We start from the raw sequence: 22,813 nt of genomic DNA, 5'->3' as shown, positions 1-22,813 counted from the left end.
CCACTTTAATGAATGTGCCTGCGTAATTGATCTGATGTTTAAACATCTGAACATGTGGCTGGGATTAAGCTCGACTAAAGGAAACCCATTATTAAAGATTAAACTGCACTATAACTAATTACATATACACACGCACATGCACCTCTCATCTTCCACTACAAACAAACTACATTAACCAAAATAAAAATTATGATTTTTAAAATAAAATAAGAGCAGAAAGGCCTTGGCTATTTATTTAGACGGCAAAAAAACGCAATCAGAGAGTAAATGAGATTAGAGCCAGATTAGAGGAGGGACTGATGGAAGTTCATCGTTTGTTCACTTCCTGGATTTAAGGACGCAAACACACTCAATCAAGATACATCGGTTTGTTTTCTCATCGCCATGGTGTTAAGGATGGAAAGGCTCCACCTGATTGGTCTCATCTTTTAATGGGCTACATGCATGTAAAGGCTGTTTAAACGCAATCACAGTAGGCGATCACAAACTCCACTGAAAATACTGTGGTAAAATAAATGTCCATATTTTGAAGACATGGTGCAAAACAATGGTAAACTATTTAATGCAGTGATTCTTGTCTGGTCTGAGACACACTTATCGTATATCAAACAAGCAGTGGAGATCATTGATTTGAAACTATTCAGGTCTTAAACCATACCCGCCAACATTTATCTTAGAAAATCCAGGAGACTGGGTTGTAATGCATGTTTTGAGGTAAAAATGCCTTGAAATTGGAATATTGCATCAATTGTGTGAAGTGATATCAAGTTCTTGACAAACATAGACAAAAAATAATAATTTTTGTAACTGCATTGGGCTATAAATTACGCATGTAATGATTTTGGAAAGTACAATGCGATCCTGGATTAATATCCATGTGGATCCTGGAACATTATTTTTGTTGGAAAATGTAATCCATATCTATTCCCTACCCCTAAACCAAACATTACTCCTAAAATCAGAGGGTAATAATAGCTGAATAACACTCATGTAAAAGTGCATAAATCTAACCATAAGCCTAAACTTTTCATAAACGGTCCCTTAATTCTGATTGTCTGATTGGAATGTTGTTCCAGGATCAACATAAATGTTAATCCAAGAACATGTCCTACTTGGTAAAATCAGGTTGGCAATAAATTACAGAAATTTTGATGGGAGATGGGAGTAAAATATGGGAGACTCCAGGGAAAAACGGGAGTGTTAGCAGTTTTGTCTTAAATGTGGTGAGTTTATAATGGCATGCCACTGGCTCATTGAAAAGTAAAAGTTACCTTGCATATAGCCCATTAGGTTATTAAAATAGACTAATAAATAATTGGAGCAAATACAAATAAATTCAAACCTGTAGGAAATGGGATAACTGGTCATTTATGCACATTTAAGGGTGCTTTCACACCTGCCTTATTTAGTTCGATTGAATCGCACTAGAGTTCGTTTCTTCTTTTGGTGCGGTTCGTTTGGGCAAGTGAGAATGCAGCAATCGTACTCGAGTGCGCACCAAAAGCGGACCAAATTAGCGTACCGAGACCTGCTTGAAGAGGTGGTCTCGGTACGCTTTCAAACGAACCCTGGAGCGGTTCGTTTGTGGTGAGAATATGATTCGTACTAAAACAGGTCCAACCGCAAAAAGTACTGTGCGTTTTGGACGAATTCAGCTGCCGTAGGCCGATGCGCTGTGCATTATGGGATATGGAGGAAAATATTTGTTGACAGCGCTGTACCAACAGAGAAAGAGAGAGAGAGGGGAAAACATTACCTGATGGATCGTTGGTAATATTTCCGCAAGATGACCATGTCGCAGTTTAGCTAAATTAATTCACGCCTCCTCCTGAAGTGACGAGCGATGCATTAAACATTGTTTTCCAGCCGCGGCCCACTTCATTTTCGTAATGTATAGTTTGTCTAAAGCAGGGATGCAATCAGCCAGTGCAGTCGTCCCTCCAGAGTAAAAGGTTTTGTTTACCTGCGGGATTTCACTGGCATTTTCCCGCACGTGAATTCCCACCAATCAATAAGCAGTTTAGGAAAAATGTTCAACAACATCTGGCCAATGAGAGATGTGGATTTTGTCAGATGACTGCATTATGGTTCGTTTCAACTGATTCGGACCAAAGCCAGCAGTGTGGTGTAAAAATGACCCTAAGACGGCAGGAGATGCAACAATGTGTCATTTATTACCCTTGGTCCGGACCAAATGAAGTGAACTACAGATGTGAAAGCACCCTAAGTTTACTAAGCCCCAAACCCAATTCTACCCTTCCCCTTACCCCTACCCCTCGTTTTGCGCGTTCACGCCAAGGGGTAGGGGTGTCCCAATTCTCTTCAGCTTGAAAGCGTAGGGCTAAGGGGAAGAGGTGAATACCCCTTTGAATGAAGATTTTTCAGGACCACACTCGAAACCAAGGGGTAAGAAAATTTCCAAAATACACAAGCAACAGCTGCACCCAGAAGTAAGGAGATCCACAAATTATTCTTTTTTTTGTCATTATTACAAATTTTTACAATAAACAAGCACATGTTTTAATATATTCATAACCGCGCTTGTGTTTTATCATTATGCTTTAAAAAAAAGCTAAAATAAAAACCGGTAAAATTCGCAATATATAATCCATAATCAGAAGTCCTGTACAGCAGTCCCACAACATTGACCCTCAATGACACTCGAATACCCTGTCAGTAATGTGTAGTGGTTGGGAATGAGCTTTTTACAGTAACTGCTATAATGTTAATGTTGTTTTTGTGTGTTTACATTGATGAATATGGTCACGGTGTAAATGTGCACTATTACGATCTTATAGCCACATTAGATCGTTATAACACAATATATGCCTTCAGTGATTTCCTGAAGATAAATACCAAAAGATAGAAAAACTGGAATAACTACAGCAGTGGTGATTGTCTGATCTCATATGAAGCAAGAGATCGCGGTGACATATGATGACGTGTGTAGGTGCTGTAGTGCTGTCCCAATTCTTAAAGGGGTAAATTTTGAAGCCCTTCCCCTTGGCCCTTACAACCAAGGAAGGGGTAGGGGTACAATATAGAATTGGGATTGGGCCTACATGTATATTCATAAGATTTCTTTAATCATTAATAAGATGAGTAAAAATTTATACATATAATATAATATAATATAATATAATATAATATAATATAATATAATATAATATAATATAATATAATATAATATAATATAATATAATATTGGGGAAAGTTACTTTAGAAAGTATTGCATTACAATATTGAGTTACTCTTCTAAAAAGTAACTAGTTGCATTACTTAGTTACTTCTTATGGCAAGTATATGTTTTGTTACTTTTGAGTTACTTTTTTTTACCAGGCTGAGGCTTTTTCTCTTTTAGAACTTGCATTTTTTTTTCTTTTTCTTTTTTAATAGAGGAGCTCTGCAATTAACAACACACTGTATAACCTACACCTTTTAAAATACGCACTAAGTAATAATAATGTAGGGTAATGTTATCTTCTGAGAACTTCTGTACATGCCGGATTTACACATTAATGAAAGTTTAAAGCAGGGGTCACCAATCCTGGTCCTGGAGGGCCGGTGACCCTGCAGTGTTTAGCTCCAACTTGCCTCAACACACCTGCCTGGGTGATACAGACTAAGACCTTGATTTTTGCATTTATTAATTATTATTAAACATTTACTAATGCATTATTAACATTCAAGTCCATGCTTGTTAACATTAGTTAATGCACCATGAGTTAACATGAACTAACAATGAACTACTGTATTTTCATTAACTAACGTTAACTAACATGAACAAATACTGTAGTAAATGTTTTGTTCATTGTTTGTTCATGTTAGTAAATGCATTAATTAACATTAATTAATGAACCCTATTGTAAAGTGTGACCTATTTACTTATTTCATTAATTTTCCTTCGGCTTAGTATCTTATTTATCAGGGGTTGCCACAGCGGGATGTACCGCCAACTTATCCAGCCTATGTTTTACATAGCAGATACCCTTCCAGCTGCAACCCAGTACTGGGAAACATCCACATGACTGTTAGGAAACACATGAATGCTAGGTATATAAAAAAAATACCTAAAATAAAATAACAAATATTGAAAGCTTAAAATTATTTTAGTTCAAGAAAATAGTTACCTTTTTTATTTAAATTTTCTTGACGAAAAAAAGTTAAAAAAAACCTTTATGGATATATATGTTAAGGTTGACATATGTTGAGGTTGAAGGCCGATATAAGCTTCGAGACTTTTATGATGTCACTTCCTGAAATACATTCATATAACTCTGTAAAGCCTGATTAAACCCCTGAGCCATTAGAAAAGATAATAGTCTTAAAAACTCAAAAACAGCGTCCGCTTGGTGTTTGTTGAAAGACACGGAGACAAAAGGCTCTGAAAAACGCAAAATCTAAAGGCACATTTGTGACCTCTGATCTCATGCACATAAAATGTTTAAAAATAAAAGTAAATCATTGCATGCACAAATGGTCTCTTGCTATTTTTATGAATTATTTAGAGATATATTTTGCATGCATACTAAAAACATGCACATATTTAAATATGATATTATTATACTACAAATGTATGCATACAGAATAGAAAGCAACCGTTTTGTCAGTTCAGTCATTTTGATTTAGACTGAACTAATCCTTCAAAGTAAAATGCATGAATGACTTAATGTGATGACATCACGAAACGCTACAGTGGAAATGTGATTCCAATTCGTGAAATACAAAACCAAATATGTACAGCACCATCTTCCGAGAAACAAACAAAAAATCATAATATGATCATAATAATCCGGCACAGAAAAAAAATGGAAAAATGCAATTAACGCCGTCCATCTGTTGGTGCAGCAATGGCTTAGAAAGGTTTGTAGAAATCCTGACCCGCAGGAGAGCTATGCTTATTTCCACTGAACTAAAAAAAAAAAGACTTTTCCTGAAACAGGCTTTTTTTTTTTTGAGGGTGGGCTGCTGCTGCTCTTTTAATTCATTCCATTTTTTCTTTTAGTCATTGTTTAATCTTGACTATTCATATATACGTATGAGGAAAAAAGTACAGTCAGTCAGACATAATCACAAAATAATATTATTTTGCATATCATTAGGGCTGCACAATATATTGTTTCAGCTTTGCAATGTCGAATCAGGATTATGGTTGAGTAGGCATTAAAAACACACATCATTGTAGAGTAATTGCAAAGTTTAACTATAAATTTACCACAAAATTCTAGAACTTGAATGTGTTTTAACCCTTGTGCACTGTTCAAATTTACTATCCTTTAGTTATGTTCAGGATGAAAACATCCACTGAATTAAACTGCAGTAAAAACGCATCTGATTAATATTTATTTCAATCTTTTTTGCATAAATCTGTTAATCAACCTCAATCCTGATCAAAACTACTAAATTGTTTAGAAAATTACAGGATTTTAACTTTTTAATTGCCAAGTTCACAAATGATGTCACTGATTTGGAGAAAAAAAAACACACAAAATGATGGTTTTTAAGTAAACACTAATTCTTGACTCCTAATTTTGTTGTCAGTGGAATCGATTTCCATTTAGGTCTGAACATGCTGTATCATATCACGCTTTATGCAGTTCTCCTCTGGTCAGACAAAATCAGCAGCTTAAATCATCTGCAGTCAAAATAAAATAGTTATCAGCCCATACTTTTTTACAGCATATTTTAATTGTCTAGTTTAAATATAAAAACACCCCAATTGAGCCCAAACAATGTTTAAAAAAGTCATAAAACAGCCTAAATATCTTCTTAATATTTGGACACTTTAATACTGAGTAACAAGCAAACAAAATATTCTGTAGTAGCGCACGTTCACGCACGCTCCAAGTCTGCGGTTGTTAATTAATGTATTTTTTACGGACACAGATGCTCCAACCGATCAATAAACAAAATAGCTAGATTTTTAATTAAATATTAAATCATCTGCACAAAATGTTTAACTTAACTCATAACAAACCTAAAATAATTATTAAAAGCAGCGTGATAGACTGTGCCTGAAAGAATACCATATTGCTCTCTCTTTCTTGTAAATGTACTTTTAAATAGCCTATTACTTTACTTTTAAATATCACTGTTTGTTTTGTGCAATTTCTTCATTGTAATTAAATAAGGGTATGTTATTGGGATGGCATATAGCGGACAAAAAGGAGTGGGTCGAAACTGTTTTTGAAAGCAATGGTATAATTTAAAAAATCCTCTTTTTGAAACAAATTTTTTGGTATAATTAATTAAATAATTTAAATTGTATCTTAACTTTTTGTAGTTTTCGACAAAATAAATAAGAAGAATAGACTAAATATTAGAGGTGAAATTAAGTGTGTCCAGGGTCAAAAGATTATAAATACACGACCACATGTATTGTCAGATTTTTTCCATAAATTAATCTTTTAAAAAGCTACTTTTTTCATTATGATCAGTGTTTAATTAATTAATTTATTTATTTGTGAAATAGGCATAAGGTTAAATAAAAAAATTTACTTGAGCAAATAGTAGAAACCAATAATACATCGTACTTTTAATCCGCTCCAAATTCATACACATATGCAATATTTAATTTATAACACATTTTTAAAACCAAATTGCAAAATGGTGTGCTTTTTAGGAATGTGAAAGTGAAAGCAAACTTCACTATTTATAATAGCCTATAGTATTCAGGTTTGCAAAATTCAAAAGCAAAAGCTTAAAACATTTGAGCACGCATTCAAGCCGGACGCCTTGTTGTTCATCGTTCTCAAGAATGAGCATTATAACTGTAGCATGTAACTGCTTCATTAAGGAGGGTTTGAAAAAAACTCGACTTTCAAAGAATCGACTCCCCATCTCTACCTTTTATCACAGTCTTAGACATGTGAACGATTAGTAACAACATTGTCTTTGATGCATTGTTAGATTTTTATTTTTTCTAACTACTGTTGGTGGCTGTTTTTGCCCTATTGACTTCGATTATAACCACATTTGATAGTGCATAAACACAGCTAATTCTTTGTTTTTGTTTACTCCATGTAGTTTTGAGAACTGAGATGCATATTTTGATTTTCTCAGACACATCATAAGTGCGCAGTCACTCTCTTACAGACTCACACACTTTAATTTGCTGTTATACTCCATGTAAAATCCAGAAACTAAGCTTTTTTTTGCACAGGCATCTTAGGGGTTAATGGTGCCAACTGATGATCAACAGTAAAAATTAATCCCCTGGTGTTGAAAGAGTTGCATGCTGTATTTATAAGATATATTCACCTCAAAAATGTAATTTCTGTCTTCATGTAATGTATTTGTGACCGCAAAATCACACGTGACTTGAGCTGACCGTCAGATGTTACTACAGGGACGAAGGGCTAACGTGCGTGCGCCTCTAAATGAAGTTTACTTTAGTGAACAGAACCTGAACAGGCTGTAAATACCAGGTAATAAAGTTGTAAATAACATTCAGTTTGTGGCACAGAGTGATCGTTTGGGAGCCGCGCGGGAAGTGAACTGAAAAGCGCACACAGTGTTGCCAGATGTAGCTGACTGATTCCAGCCCAAAAGGTATCCAAAACCCGCCGAAATGTAAAAATACTCACCGAGTCTTCTGTATTCACGAAAATCAGGTCAGTGACAGATTTTAAGCAGAAAATTACAGATTGTAAGAATACATCTCAAACACAATAATTCAACATCAGAATTATCAGCATTAATAACCAGGATAAATCTAAAGTCTGTCCACCATTCCAAGTCTATGCAAAATTTAGCATTTTAACCAACAGTACAGCTACACAAAGCCTATTGCTGATTTACCACATGTTTGAGAATAACAATAATAATAGTCCACTTATATTAACTTTTATTTTACATCTAAAGAATCATAAGAAAATTGTGATCTTTATTTTAGTTAAAAAAAATTATAATAAAAAAATTGCGATTCTCACTTTAGCCAGAATCGTGCAGCTCTAGACTAAGGTTGATTAACAAATTTATGCAAAAAAAAAAAAAAAATATATATATATATATATATATATATATATATATATATATATATATATATATATATATATATATATATATATATTTTTTTTTTTTTTTATTAATTAAAAATATATTAATATATTAATATAATTAATTAAATATTAATTGATGCATTTTTACAGCAGTTTAATTCAGTAAGTTTTTTCATTCCGAACATAACAAAAAGGTAGAAATTTTGTCCAGAGTATATTGTTGAGTTTTTCGAAAAATTCAAAGCATTTTGCCAAAATATGTGTCAAAATAAGATTTGTCACTAAAAATCATTCTGCTAGCTGAAACACAGAAAAAGTTATGACCAAATTAAAACTCTAAAATCCCCTCAAAGTAGATGAAAACATTCACTGTAAAAAATCCAACTTGACAAATGTTGAAATTGCTTGATTTTTTTTGTTGGTTCAGCAAAAATCTGTAAAAAAGTCTGTACAACTACATTTAACACATTCAATCAACTTAAACAAAGATTTTATTCATTAAGTTAAAAAGATGAGTTTTGTGAGCAACACTTTGCTAGTTCATTCAAAAAAGCATCTGCCAACTTGTTTTTTTGTGTTAAGTCAATCTCTGACTTTTTTAATGCAATGAATATACAAGTAGCATAACCTTTTGTTGATTGAAAAGGTTTCAAACATGTTAAATATTCTAAAAAAATTATCAATGGCAGTATAGAACCTTTTCCCAGAGATGGGTTGGGGCTGGAAGGGCATCCGCTGCGTAAAAACCTGCTGGATAAGTTGGCGGTTCATTCCGCTGTGGCGACCCCAGATTAATAAAGGGACTAAGCCAACAAGAAAATGAATGAATGAGTATAGAACCTTTCATGGTTTGTATTAAAAAGTAAATGCTGAGTGAGAATGCTATTATTATTATTATTATTATTATTATTAATACAATAATAAATATCGTTATTCTTCACATTGTTATTAAAAACAACAAAAAACACTACAATACTTATAGTAACTTTATTTGAAACTTTTCATTTGCAATTTAACTTTATTTGGTGCACATTTGCAGAAATAAGCTTGCACGCACATTATCATCTCGTGTTTATTCATTACCCTTTAAAAAAAGAAAGGCATACTTTGATATTCCAATATTTAAAAATAAACCACGCACTCAAAAATATGTTTCTCAAAGGATGATATAGCATCATTCTGTCTTGAGCTAAACCACGCCCTCGTTACGATGGTTGCGCTTACGTAACGTCAACGTCTCAGGCGGGAGAAATTGAAAGCATTGTACTTCGGTGGGGAAAGAGGCAAGCCGTGGAAGAGCAATCTAAATAGTAAGTGTGCAAAGATTGTAGTTCTTTGTTTAAGACACTTCATCTAAATTTGTCCTCCTAAATGTTCATCATATACGCGCAAAAATGTGTGCAGATGCGGCGCTTAGTGATTATTCACATAATCTCTCTTTGTTATGTGATAAGAGTGAATGAATATTTGTGTTGCCGTAAATCATATCCATGCCCCGGGTAGCAGGAAGTAATCGGCCCGAGCTCGGCTGCCCTTCGGCGCCTCCGGCTCCGACTCGGCATCAACGAGTGTTATACGGGCGGAGTGTGGCCCGCAGCTCGATCGCGCACATGCGTTTGGGATGCAGCTGTAAACACTGGCCAGATTCCTGTTAACCCTATCTGGCCCGAGTCTGTCTCGGCTCGTATAAGGACTCGGCTTGTGTAACTGATGACAACCGATTAAATTCTTATTTTATCTAGTAATTTGTTAGCTCCACGTTTAATGATAATTTGAGAAAATATATATGGTACAACAGCAACAAAATAATAAAAACATTTAGTGTGGATGGTCGCAATGTTTAGATGCAAACAAAACAATATTATTTATAAATGGATTATATATATCATCTAGGGAAAACAGTGTAAAATGCGCTTATTTTCGAGATAGCACGCTTCCATGCAGACTGTTTTTTTAAGCAGAAGTTTGGTTTCATAAGAAACGCATGCGTGAGTCAACTCCTCATCCAAACTCCAATCCAGACGGTGGCGGTAATGTTCCAAAAGCTGGTTGCCAACCGCTATGATGATCACAAGAAGAAAAAGAAGTTTGGCGTTTCAAAACAGTGGATTCCGGTCAGAAAGGTAAGGTTTTTGCTGCTTGCATACTGTATACTTTGCGAATTTAATGCTTAAAACATTTTCACAGTGTTAGGTTATTGTTAGGTTATTGTTTAACTTGTTTATGCAGTGCATCAGTGATCGTTTACTGTTCTCTTTAAATTATCATTCTATTATTAAGAGAAATATATTAGTATGTGCTTTAATTTATATGTGTTAGCCTATGTGAATCAATTATATCTTATGTTCAAGTTGTAGTTTGCGCATGTAAAACTAAATTTCTTAAAGCAGATTTTGATGGGTTTTATTTTTTGGTTATTGACAGTTATACTTTCTGATTTAAATGAATGGGTATAAATGAATATTTTTTTGGTTAAGTCTTACTGTTCTTGTTTAACAAAGGTTAGTGAGGTCATTTTGTAGCACATCACAGAGACCAATAGCACATTCTTATGAACATGTGAATAGGCATGTTATAGTTGGGTGATTAAAGTCCATGCTGTAAACTGCTGATACATTTTCAACATAGATTGAGCTTTTCAGACTTTACATTACTAATTGCTTCACAAACAGCTGAAATGATTTATTGTTATTGGCTATCATCATCATCAAACATTTTCCACAATGGTAGGTTAATCTTCATGGGTACAGAATAATGCATGTGCTTGGCCATCTTACAAATCTATGTCTAAGATTCATAAGGCTGTCTCTCTGCATGAATCTCTGAATAAATCCTGTGTGCTGATTATTTACACTATAGGTATTATAGCCATTAATTAACTTTGATAGTATTTCAGGATTTTAACTTTTTGAGGGGAGGTTAACAACAATGTGATGTTTTATTATAGACACACATGAGGAAGCTCGACTCAGCTTGGCTTGCTGACAGATGAGGACGGTGATTGCCCGTCATACACCTAAAGAAAGAACAGGTTTGTTTGCAATTATTTTAAACACATACTGTCAACATTATGTCATTGATCTATTACACTGCCATTGTCATTGATCTAGTGTCCTGCACTATACTAAAATAATGTTTTGTTTTGTAAATGTATCTGATCAAGGGGCATTAAAGACACAACTATAGTGAACGTGATGAAGAAAAATTATTTGGAACAAAGAGGCTGGAGAAAAAACTGATATGAAGATTTCAGAAATTGATGCAGCACCGCAAGTACCATCACCACCATTGACTATGGCAGGATCCTTAAGAACACCATCAAGATGCACAGATGCTGTACATTCCAGTACACCTATGAACATTTACAGTCCTTGTTCAAGTGCAGTCGGAGATCAAGACAACTTATTGCAACTCGTCATGTCTTTGTAAGAATTCAAGACATCACTAAATTTGTAATGGCTTAATGCAGCTAGAAAGTAAAGATCAACTAGAGAATATCAGCAGTGTCTAACCCACTGTTGTATTTACACAAGTTGCATGAGAATAAGCAACAGGTTGATTTATACTAATTTGTTATTTTTCTTTTTTAGCACGACTGAAAAAAAGTTTTAAAATCATGTGACGTCATAAAGCAGCAACTGTGCCTGATTCTCACAAATCAGCAAAACCAAAACAGACGTGATGAAATTCCAGATGTAAACACATTTGACCTTTCTTTGTCCAAATTGATTTGGAAAAACTTGAAAATCAACTAAACGAGCAGCCCGAACAAATGAAGAAACTGGTAAGTTTCTTGCTTATTTCTAAGTGTTTTATGTTTATTTATTTATTTATATGTTTTTTTGCTTCGTAGGTAGCCTACTTTGGAATCATTGGTGTTTTCCACTAAGCAGTTTGGTGTGTCCCGGGAAAGCTTTTGGCTCACTTTTTGGCTGAACAAATTAACTGGAGCAGGGCAAACCAAAATGTGGCCTTTCATGCACTCTCCCTTACGACTGTCTAGTCAGTAAGTTGGTTTTAAATATACATTTCAGTACAATTAGGGGCTGTTCCATCTGTGTATTTCTTTGAATCATTAATCAAACGAACAAAACATCTATATATAGTCCCATTAGGTTGTACTTATATGAGAGCAAGCATCTTTCTTTTTTCATTTGTACTTTTTCACTACTAATTGTTTGTTTATCTTTTAATCACAGATGTAGTGAGGAGAAATGTCCATACCACATCACTGATAAAGAAGTGGAAAAATGCATTACAAGGTGGCTACAACGTGCTCCTGACAGGGCTGGAGGAAGGAGGGAAGAAGAGAAAGCTAATGTGTCAAATGTCTACATCAATAATTTATTTTTTAAACAACATTTTAAGTGTATTAAGATGTTCCCTGATACTTGGGTAATTTGTTTCTTTTATTTGCAATTTTTATATATATATATATATATATATATATATATATATATATATATATATATATATATATATATATATATATATATATATATATATATATATATATATATATAAAATGACAATATGCTAAATTCTGAAAAAGCATCTTAATACATTTTTAATTAACATAATATAATAAAAATATTAATAAAAAATTGCACAAGACATATAAAGATATACAAGTCAAATTATATATATATATATATATATATATATATATATATATATATATATATATATATATATATATATATATATATATATATATATATATATATATATAATCATCTCACTCATTTAAATGTATTATGTTTTATTTATTAAAAATGTTTCTTAAGAATTCTGCAGTTCTTTTTACAATTTTGACTTGTATATTTTACATATTGTCATGGGTATTTGTAAGATGTTTCTTGCTATATCTTAAATTGGTTTCTATATTCAGGTTTATATAAAATTAAGCTGTTTTAAGATGTGTTTTGTACAATTTATAATTCAAGTCTATTGGGAAAACAGGGTTGTTTTAAAAACTTCTGTGTATGTGTGCAATTTCAGATTTTGTCTTTAAATCTTCCTGTGTGTCTTTATTGTGTAGTTTTATTATTACTTGTGCACTACAAAATATTTTATTCAAGTTTAGTATTATTTGTTTATTGCAATCAATAAATGTTTATTATTATTTATTTTGTCCTTTGTTTGATAATTTTTGTTATTGGATATGTATGCTGTTTGCATTTTATTCAAAGGTTGAACGCAGTGCCTACACTTTGCCTTTACATTATAGCCTGCGTTTGCTGGTATATAAATGCAAATGGTTGTAATACCATGTATCAAGTACCAATATAATACCAAAAGGTTTTATATCAAGGTATATTGAGTTGCGCCAGCTCCGGGCTGCAGCGCACATTACTCACGGGCCGATTCTGGCTCGGATGCGGCAGCGAATCTAGCTGGAACTGGCCCAAGTGTATTTTACTATCTAGGGTGGCTCTTAAAGTGACAGCGCGTATATTCCAACTGCTTATTATTATATTAAGCAAACAAAATCAAATCAAAACCAAAATAATAGTAATAAATCGTTCATTTTGAACTGAAGGTGTATACAGTGGAACACTTATTACTAAAGTAAGATCCTTTACTGGCAGTTTTAATATCATATTTATCCATGACCAGCCAAGGTACTAGCACAAAACATGTAATTATGCAAGTATAGATTTTGAAATGAATTACAACAAATACTAAGATTTATATCTCAAGGCAACTAGTAATTCAGATTGATTGCTCTAATTGCCCTGCTGAAAAAAAAAAAAAAAAAACAGCATATGCTGGGAAGGTATATGTTTTGATGCTGGTATGCTGGTCTTGCTTGTTTTAATGCTGGTTTTGCTGGTCTTAATGTTGGTTTTGCTGGTCTCAATGCTGGTCCTAATGCTGGTTTCAATGTTGGTCTTGCTGGTCTCAATGCTGGTCAGGAGCAGCACTTAGACCAGCAAAACCAGCACTGAAACCAGCAAGACCAGCATTGAGACAAGCAAAACCAGCATTGAGACCAGCATCAAAACATACCTTACCAGCTTACGCTGTTTTTTCAGCAGGGTGTTGTGAATAATTTATGGAATATTCTAAGGTTATTAAAATTGATAGTGTTAGGTAGTCTCAGAGATGTGCTGTAATTGTTATATATTTAATATAATTGTTTCCTTTTCATGTGATTAATTTGACTTAGTGTTTGTGTTTTTTTTTTTTTTTTTTTTACAGATACACTACCTCGTTTTTGTACTTTAGTGAAGAACCGCAAGAAAATGAATGTTTTGGTAAAATGTATGTCTTTTTTTGCCATGTGTGTTTACTCCGATAACATTTTATTTATTAGTACTAATTTCCAGTTGTATTTTTTTGGTTCATTTAACTTCTGTAGTTTCAGACCATTCAGACAAGAAATGTTCAGTCAGCAGAACTTAAAAAAACAGAGCCATGTGTGTTTGCTCGGATAACATATAATTTCTTAGTACTAATTTCCTTTTGTATTTTCTTCTTCTCTCAACTTCTGTCATTTTTGGCCATCCAGACAAGAAATGTTCAGTTAACACAACTTTTGCTCTGGTAACATATAATTTCTTAGTACTAATTTCCTTTTGTATTTTCTTGTTCACTCAACTTCTGTCATTTCAGGCCATCCAGACAAGAAATGTTCAGTTAACACAACTTTTGCTCTGGTAACATATAATTTCTTAGTACTAATTTCCTTTTGTTTTTTCTTGTTCACTCAACTTCTGTCATTTCAGGCCATCCAGACAAGAAATGTTCAGTTAACACAACTTTTGCTCTGGTAACATATAATTTCTTAGTACTAATTTCCTTTTGTTTTTTCTTGTTCACTCAACTTCTGTCATTTCAGGCCATCCAGACAAGAAATGTTCAGTTAACACAACTTTTGCTCTGGTAACATATAATTTCTTAGTACTAATTTCCTTTTGTTTTTTCTTGTTCACTCAACTTCTGTCATTTCAGTCCTGCAGACAAGAAATGTTCAGTTTGCACAACTTAAAAATATTTGTTGTGCTGCAGGTGCAGGTTTCCAGAAAACTACTAATGTTAAGTTGACTCAACTAGACATTTTTTGTTTCACTGACAAATTATTTTCAGTCAGTGTAGCTGATGTTTTCAAAAGTTGAGTAAACAAGAAAAAACAGAAGGAAATTAGTACTAAGATTTTTTTGTTGAACTGGCTTAAAAATTTTTACAGTGTTCCCAACAGCACATAAGGGTTAAAGTCTCTGACTGTGAATGCATTTCAAGCCAGTTTAAAGCATACAGGCAAAATTTAAATTTTTGTAACTTCAAGAAATATTAATATGCAGTATATATATGCAATGAAGATTATACTGTATTTAATTATTCAATTTGAGTGCTTGAATACGGTTAGACTCCCAGAAAAACTATAATTTATTACATGTAACTTTGCTCAACTGTATTTATCAATGCTTGTAATTTGGTTCATCACGTTTAATGCAGAAGTGCACCGCTACAAAATTATCCTATGATCATCCAAAATTGTCCTAAATTTTTAATTCCTTTCAAATAAAGCTATTCATTTTATCTGTTTATCTGTATATTATCCTCAATATCACAATATGCATCACAAAAAAAAAAAAATTTGCAAAGTCAGTTTTTTCCAATATTGTGCAGCCCTATCATTAACTATATGCGATTTACTTTGCATATTAGCGATATGCAACTTGTTATCTAACACATACAGCCACAGTTTTAGCATTTATACTGCTGTTTGTGTCTCTTACCGGTCTGTTGTTTATGTGCAGACATAAACAACAGACTTTTCTGTCTTGAGCTTCAGTCCAAACCTTCATTGGCTCTTGCACGCTGTAATAATGACTTAATCAAATTAAGCCAGCTGTAATGTATAATAATCAAATTTGAAAGCTGGATATATATCAGATACAATGCATGGCTATTAAGTCGATCTAATAGTGAGTGATGTTGTAAAGCACAGGAAACCCTCTTGGTAGGCACATCATTATTGGGGCTGCACAATATATTGTTTCAGCATCCATATCGCAATGTGTGAATCTTGCACGATCTGTAATGTTAAATTAAGATTATTTTGGAATAATTTGTGGAGTCAATGCAAAACTTGAACACTATTAGATTGCAAGTGTTTCATTTGGATGTGTTTATAAGATCTGTGTGAGATTTCAAGTGAATTTAAACCATTTAGGCACAAGAAGTTATCAAGTTTGTAGCTTTAACAATGGTTAATTGTCTATAATTATTCATAAAATGAAGACTATACAGTGTTCATTTATATTTGATTATCTCATTTCTGTACTTGGATGCTGTTAGACTCCACAGAATACCTTAAATCATTGTTTATTTCACTTTATTCTGTGCTCTATTGTATTTAATTAGCTTTTTATTAGTTTGTTATATTTTATGCGGAAGCACTCCCCTACAAAACCAGACCAATCCATCTAAATTCATGAATTCTTTCCAGATAGATCTATTAAAGTCATTGGGTAAAATCCATATCACCATAATATATAATAATAAACCATATATTTGTATGTATACACACACAGACACACACATGGATACTTACAGTTGAAGTCAGAATTATTAGCCTGCCTGAATTTTTCACCCCCGTTTATTTTTTTTTTCCTCAATTTCTGTTTAACGAAGATATTTTTTAACACATTTCTAAACATAATAGTTTTAATAACTCATTTCTAATATCTGATTTAATTAATCTTTCCCATGATGACTGTAAATAATATTAGACTAGATAATTTTCAAGACACTTCGATACAGCTTAAAGTGGCATTTAAAGGCTTAACTGGGTTAATTAGGTTAACTAGGCAGGTTAGGGTAATCAGGCAAGTTATTGTACAATGATGGTTTGTTCTGTAGACTATCGAAAAATATATCTTAAAGGGCTAATAATTTTGACCTTAAATAGGTTGTTAAAAAATTAAAAACTGCCTTTATTCTTGCAGAAATCAATCAAATAAGACTTTCTTCAGAAGACAAAAAATTATCAGACATACTGTGAACATTTCCTTGCTCTTTTAGACATAATATGGGAAAAATTTAAAAAAGAAAATCAAAGGGGGGCTAATAATTCTAACTTCAACTGTATATAGCTGAAGGACAAAATATTGCAAAATCAGATTTTCCCAATATTGTGCAACCATAATTACTGTGACAATAAAGGTTAAGACTATTAGGATAGTTAATCACAAAAAACAAAACACGCATGGACATTTCAGTTTCTTTCTTCTGTTGAACACACACACACACACACACATTTAAAGGGCCATGAAACCCCCTCGTTTCAGCAGGGTGTTTTCACACCTCTACTTTGGAAAAAGTCAGAAAAGTGGGCGTGTCCAGCTCTGTTTAGGGGGGAGTGTCGGAGGAACTAAAGTGGGATGGTGTGGGAGTGTCTATTTGGGCACGCGCGAGTTTCAGTCAAAATACTCACACAGGAGAAAGTGATGGTGTTTAACCTACATGGACATCTGTAGTCGAATTATTTACCAAATTATTAAATGTTGGACTTTAATTGCAGTTTGGCTCTTTCATTCAGGGAATTCATTCATGCCCCTCGCGACAAACGCGGTATTTGATTCGAGGATTTGCTCTTGTATTTATTATTATGCTTGTGTATTTTTCATGCAATGTTTGATACCGCACGGCGAATGAGAGAAAAAAAAAACTCTGCATTTCCCGGAAACTTAGATGCACACGGCAGGTAGCGTCAGAAGGTTATTCTGGTTATATAAGTGTGTTATTCCGGCCACAAAATGCGGTGCTAACATGTTTGCACTCAGTGCAATAGTTAACTTAATTCGATACGAACAAACTGAATAAACAAAGAGCACTGGTCGCTCACTTACCAAATCTGTAGAGACAGGACAATCACCAGCAACTAGAGCCGCGTCATTATGAAGAGAAGACTTACGTTACAAGCGAATCCGGATTTCAGCGTTTGCAGATGAGAACAGCTCTCAGGTAAACAATGTTCCTCCTTAGACACGCAAGTTATTGTTGTCGAGCGTCGCGTACACTGTTAATCCACACGTGATCCAGATGAGCTCTCACAGAGAGAAAATGAAAACGAAACTTAATGGCAGCAAACTATAAAAGCAACACTTCACGCTTGTTTTGCCAACACAACGTGGCGTCTCTGGGGCGTAAACACGGTGACACTAATGAATATTAATGAAGTTGCACAACAGAGCGCGCTGATTGGTTTGAACCAAGCCTTACTCATGCATTAATGCATCAAACTGTAAGACGTAATAAGACTCACTCTGGCACAGACACCCAGTCTGCACACTGGAATACACGCTATTATGTCATGACCGTGACGCAGCTTCAAAAATTCGTTTCAAACAGGAAGTACGAATTTGCTTGAAATAACGCAAAAACAACCAATTTACACTTTTTAGTGAAATATAGGTGTCCTAATAGTGTTTTTAGCAGTGTGGGACACATATACGACGGTCAACAGCTCAAAAAATGTGTTTTGGTGTTTCATGACCCTTTAAAGAATGTTGAACTTCCAGTATGTTTTTTTTTTCTCACCAATTGGATGTCAATTGATACAGTTTTCCACATTCTTTAAAATATCTTATTTTGTGTTCAGGAACACTCAAAAAACTCACAGGTTTGGTAAAGTGAGTAAATAGTGAGTACATTTTTACATATATTAAATTATCAGGTCAGGTTACACAAAACAGGCCAGTGGCCGGGGGGTTCGGTGGTTCTAAACAGCCACCCCTCACTGACAAAAGTCCAGAATTTGTCCCATACATGAGCTTATTTGTCCTATTTTGACCATTATGTCATAAAAAGTTGTAAAAAAAAAAAAAAAAAAAAAAAACTATGAAAACAATACATCGAAGAAGGGTTTAAACACAAGAGGAATCCTGTGACTTCCAGCATACAAAATTCTGACTGAGGAAAGTTGAATGTGCTGGCCAGTTTATTTGCTTAATAAATGATAATAGGCTACAGTTTTCATTAAAAACTTCAACAGATTCCAATTTTTTTTCTAATTATATATAATGTGATAAATTTGTATTTAAAAAAATAATTATTGTTTTCATATTTCTTTATTCTAAATCTTTATAAAATGTGTTTGGTACATCAAAACGTGAAACGCGTGGTTATGATGACCATCCAACAAGCCAATCCAGCAAAAAAATAGTGCTTAAAATGTCACTAAAAATCCAGAATTTAAACCTCACAATTAATACTAGAAAATGAGGCGAATAACTGCAAGAAGGTCTACTTTTTGAGAAAAAAAACAACCTTCTTCACTAGGCTGGCTACAGGTCTGCAAAAGGTTAGCCTAATATTACAACAACATTTCAATAGGCCCTGCTTTTAGTACATCATATTTAAAAAATAAAAACGTTTTTGTTCAAAAACCAACAAAATTACACGAAGCCCACTAAAGAACTGTTAAGGAAAAAATACATGTATAAAAATACAATTTATAGCAAACTTTTAGAGTTTTGTTCTTGCTGACTAACTTAGCTAACGAGTGGTTGTCTTACTAACGTTATACGAATAGCGTCTGAATGTTTTTCTGAGGTAAACTCTTGAGGTAAAGTTAACATTTACCTGGCAAGCTGTTTCTGGCGTCTTCCACTGTTTGAAATGCTGATTTGAGCAATTTCATTAGACATACCAGGGATTTCGGCAGTCTCTGCACGGTATCTCTAAACATATCTCGTGAGGTTCATGCTTATTTAGTTCTGTAACTAGAGTTGTAAAGCGGAAGTGATCTGTTGAGTATCTTCGTTTGGCGCTACAACCACTTGTCACGTGACGTCATATTTAAGAGCGCCAAAATGGTGTTCATTGTGTTAGTTCGTAAAAATCAACCGAATTTGCAAGCAGCATAAACTAACATATTTATTCTTGGTAATTTATCAAAATCAATGTTTTCCCCCGAACCATGTTGTACTCCGAGATTTATTTTCTACTGGAAAAGATTTTGAGGAGCTATGGCAAGCCGTTTTCACATTTAATCAAAAGTTCTGTACTGTGTTGTTCTGTGTTGTTTTCCAAACGGATTCTGTACACGCGATTTAAAGCGGAGAGAAAGTCTGGCTTTTGGGTGCGTGTTTAAACAGACATACACACATTAATAATAATATAAAAATGTCGATCTTGGTGGGGTTTTTTTCAAACACAACTAATTTCACCTTAAATGAGCATAAAAAAGTAAGGAAATGAAGGAATTCTTATTGAACCCAATACCCAATATTGACAGGTATGCTGATCTCACGAGAAAACGTAAGTATTTTACGTTTTGCCAGTTTAGTGGCTAATTCGTACGAATTCGTACAAGTTCAGTCGTACAAAAATGTATGATTTTAAAAAGGGGTGTGGCACCTAACCCCACCCCTAAACCCAACCATCATGGGGGGATGAGCAAAACGTACTAAAATGTACGAATTAGATCGTATGAATTAGCCACTAAATGAAAAAGTTACGAATTGCTGTGAGATTGTGTTGGATTAACCCACACCTTTTTACTTAAAGATGAAGACCCCACTCAATGTTTGTGCTGCAAAACTCACCTTACTGTTAAACAAATTTTACTGGACTGTCCTACTTTTAATGGCTCTAGAAGACTTTTTTATGAAATACACTTTCTTAAGGACGTTTTTAGCAAAGTGACACCAGATTTTTTTTTAGAATTCTTATCATGTATTAATACTAAAAAACTTATTTAACTTGTCGATTCATTTGTTGTTCCTAATTGTTTATTTATTATTGAATTGTTCTTGCCATTAAAATAGCCTTGGTTGCTGACATGGCAATAAATAAAAAAATACATTACTTATTAATGACTCCTTTTTGTCTTCCTCGTGATGAAGAGTAGGCAAAATCTGATATGTAGTGGAGGAAAAAGAAGCTGGATTTGAACCGAGGTGAGGCAGTGGCGCAGTAGGTTGTGCTGTCGCCTCACAGCAATAAGGTCGCTGGGTCGCTGGTTCAAACTTTGGCTCAGTTGGTGTTTCTGTGTGGAGTTTGCATGTTCTCCCTGCCTTCGCGTGAGTGAATTGGTGAATTGGGTAAGCTAAATTGTCCGTAGTGTGTGAATGTGTGTGTGGATGTTTCCCAGAGATGGGTTGCGGCTGGAAGGGCATCCGCTGCGTAAAAACTTGCTGGATAAGTTGGCGGTTCATTCCGCTGTGGCAACCCTGGATTAATAAAGGGACTAAGCCGACAAGAAAATGAATGAATGAATGGATTTGAACCGGGTTCATGATCGATCACGTCAAAACATGTTGCCATGCGCTTAACAAACTACGCCACTCTCGCTGTTGCAATTACCGCTCTTTAGTTATGTTGTCTCTGTCAAATAAACGGTGATGGGTGTGAATCTCTTAGTTTATTCCAACAAGGTGCGCTATTTGCACTTAGCCTAAATAGACAGTCCAAAATCTGCATTTTTTCCCCCTCGCAGGGGCCCCAAGTGCGCATGGGCCCCTGGGCCTGTGCCCATAATGCCCATTGGTTAATCCGGCCCCAGTCATCAATTTGGAGTTTTCCTTAAAAAGGTAAGAAAGTACATGTTATAGCAACACATTTCATTTAAAGGGCACCTATGGTAAAAAATCTACTTTTCAAGCTGTTTGGACAGATCTGTGTGTTGGTATAGTGTATAGACCGTCAAACTGGGGTGATATGAACACACCCAGTCCTTTTTTTTCAATTTAACTACAAAAAAAAAGGTTCGGCCAATTGGAGCTGTTTTCAAATCGATCGCACCATTACATAGGTGTGCGATCCCCCCGCCCACCGAATTGATTGACAGCTGCGCGCATTAACATGTTCCGGTAGTCGTGTGTATATGTCAACAAGACCAGGCAGACATACGCAAAGCAAACGGGAATAAAAGGTCTGTTCTGTTCGCTAGGATCAGCAATCATCATCAAATGTGATTCAGAGTAAGTTTCACATGTTTAAAGTGTTTTAAACCACAATATGTGTGTAATTAATTACAGCGTTTTACTTCAACTTTACTTCATCAGCACAGCCGCGTGTCAGAACAATTATAAAAGAAGACGCTTCAATCCCGGTTTGTGGAAGTTAAATCAGGTTTATTTTGTACATTAGCATAACAGATATCCACACTTGAGGTTAGCCTTATTGTGTGTGACTCATCAATGCAACTTCACAATACTGATTAGTAAAGGTTAGTTCTTACTGTAGTATCTCACAAACGCTACGTGAGACCTTCTTCCTTTAAGTCTGTCTGTTGTCTGACGCAGCTGAGGGAGGAGGCATGTAGAAACAGTAGGCGGGAAAGAATCGGCTTAAAGGCGCAGTACGACAAAACCACCCCCTGCTGGAAATCAGTATAAGACAGCATCTTGTAAAAGGTATAATGAAAAATCTGAGGGGTATTTTGATCTGAAACTTTATATACACATTCTAGAGACGCAAAAGACTTATATTACATCTGAAAAAAGGGGTAACCTAGGTGCCCTTTAAAAGAAATGCATATTTGCCAGACAAATTGGCAGACATTTGTTCTTGTTTTGATAGTAAATTCATTTATGATTATTTTCACAGAAAACAAGGTTTTCACAGATTTTACTTGTTTTGCTTAACATAAACTCCATTTGAATCAGTATTTCAGAAAACAAGACTTCTCCTATCATTTTGCATGTAAATGTCACCAAAACTGAAACCCTCAAAACGATTAAATCTGCATCAAAAGGTTTTCCTAGGCCAAAAGATATATGTCTTTTTACATAATTTCTGATTGATACATCAAAACATTTAGGTCAAAGAAGCAGACAGAAGGTCTATTTAGAGCA

The 22,813-nt window shown here is 34.3% G+C and overlaps 2 long non-coding RNA genes across 3 annotated transcripts in view; one reads left to right on the top strand and one right to left on the bottom strand.

The window, feature by feature from the left end:
• The window catches only part of LOC141378974 (uncharacterized), an 87,526-nt gene extending 67,740 nt beyond the window's left edge, over positions 1 to 19,786 (bottom strand). For both annotated transcript variants that reach the window (XR_015479065.1, XR_015479064.1), the window contains exon 1: positions 19,596 to 19,786. This is a non-coding gene — a long non-coding RNA (uncharacterized LOC141378974). The remainder of the gene's footprint in view (positions 1 to 19,595) is intronic.
• LOC141379264 (uncharacterized) lies at positions 10,078 to 12,374 on the top strand. Its single transcript, XR_015479046.1, has 6 exons — positions 10,078 to 10,123; positions 10,948 to 11,031; positions 11,164 to 11,425; positions 11,591 to 11,784; positions 11,854 to 12,006; positions 12,200 to 12,374. It is a non-coding gene; the product is annotated as an uncharacterized LOC141379264 (long non-coding RNA).
• Positions 19,787 to 22,813: the final 3,027 nt, after the last annotated feature.

This window comes from Danio rerio, chromosome 2 (assembly GCF_052040795.2).
Source record: "Danio rerio strain M-AB ecotype USA chromosome 2, GRCz13ab, whole genome shotgun sequence".
Classification (NCBI taxonomy): Eukaryota; Metazoa; Chordata; class Actinopteri; order Cypriniformes; family Danionidae; genus Danio; species Danio rerio.
The sequence above is the reverse complement of the archived record's forward strand: the minus strand, read 5'-3'. Positions and strand labels throughout refer to the sequence as shown.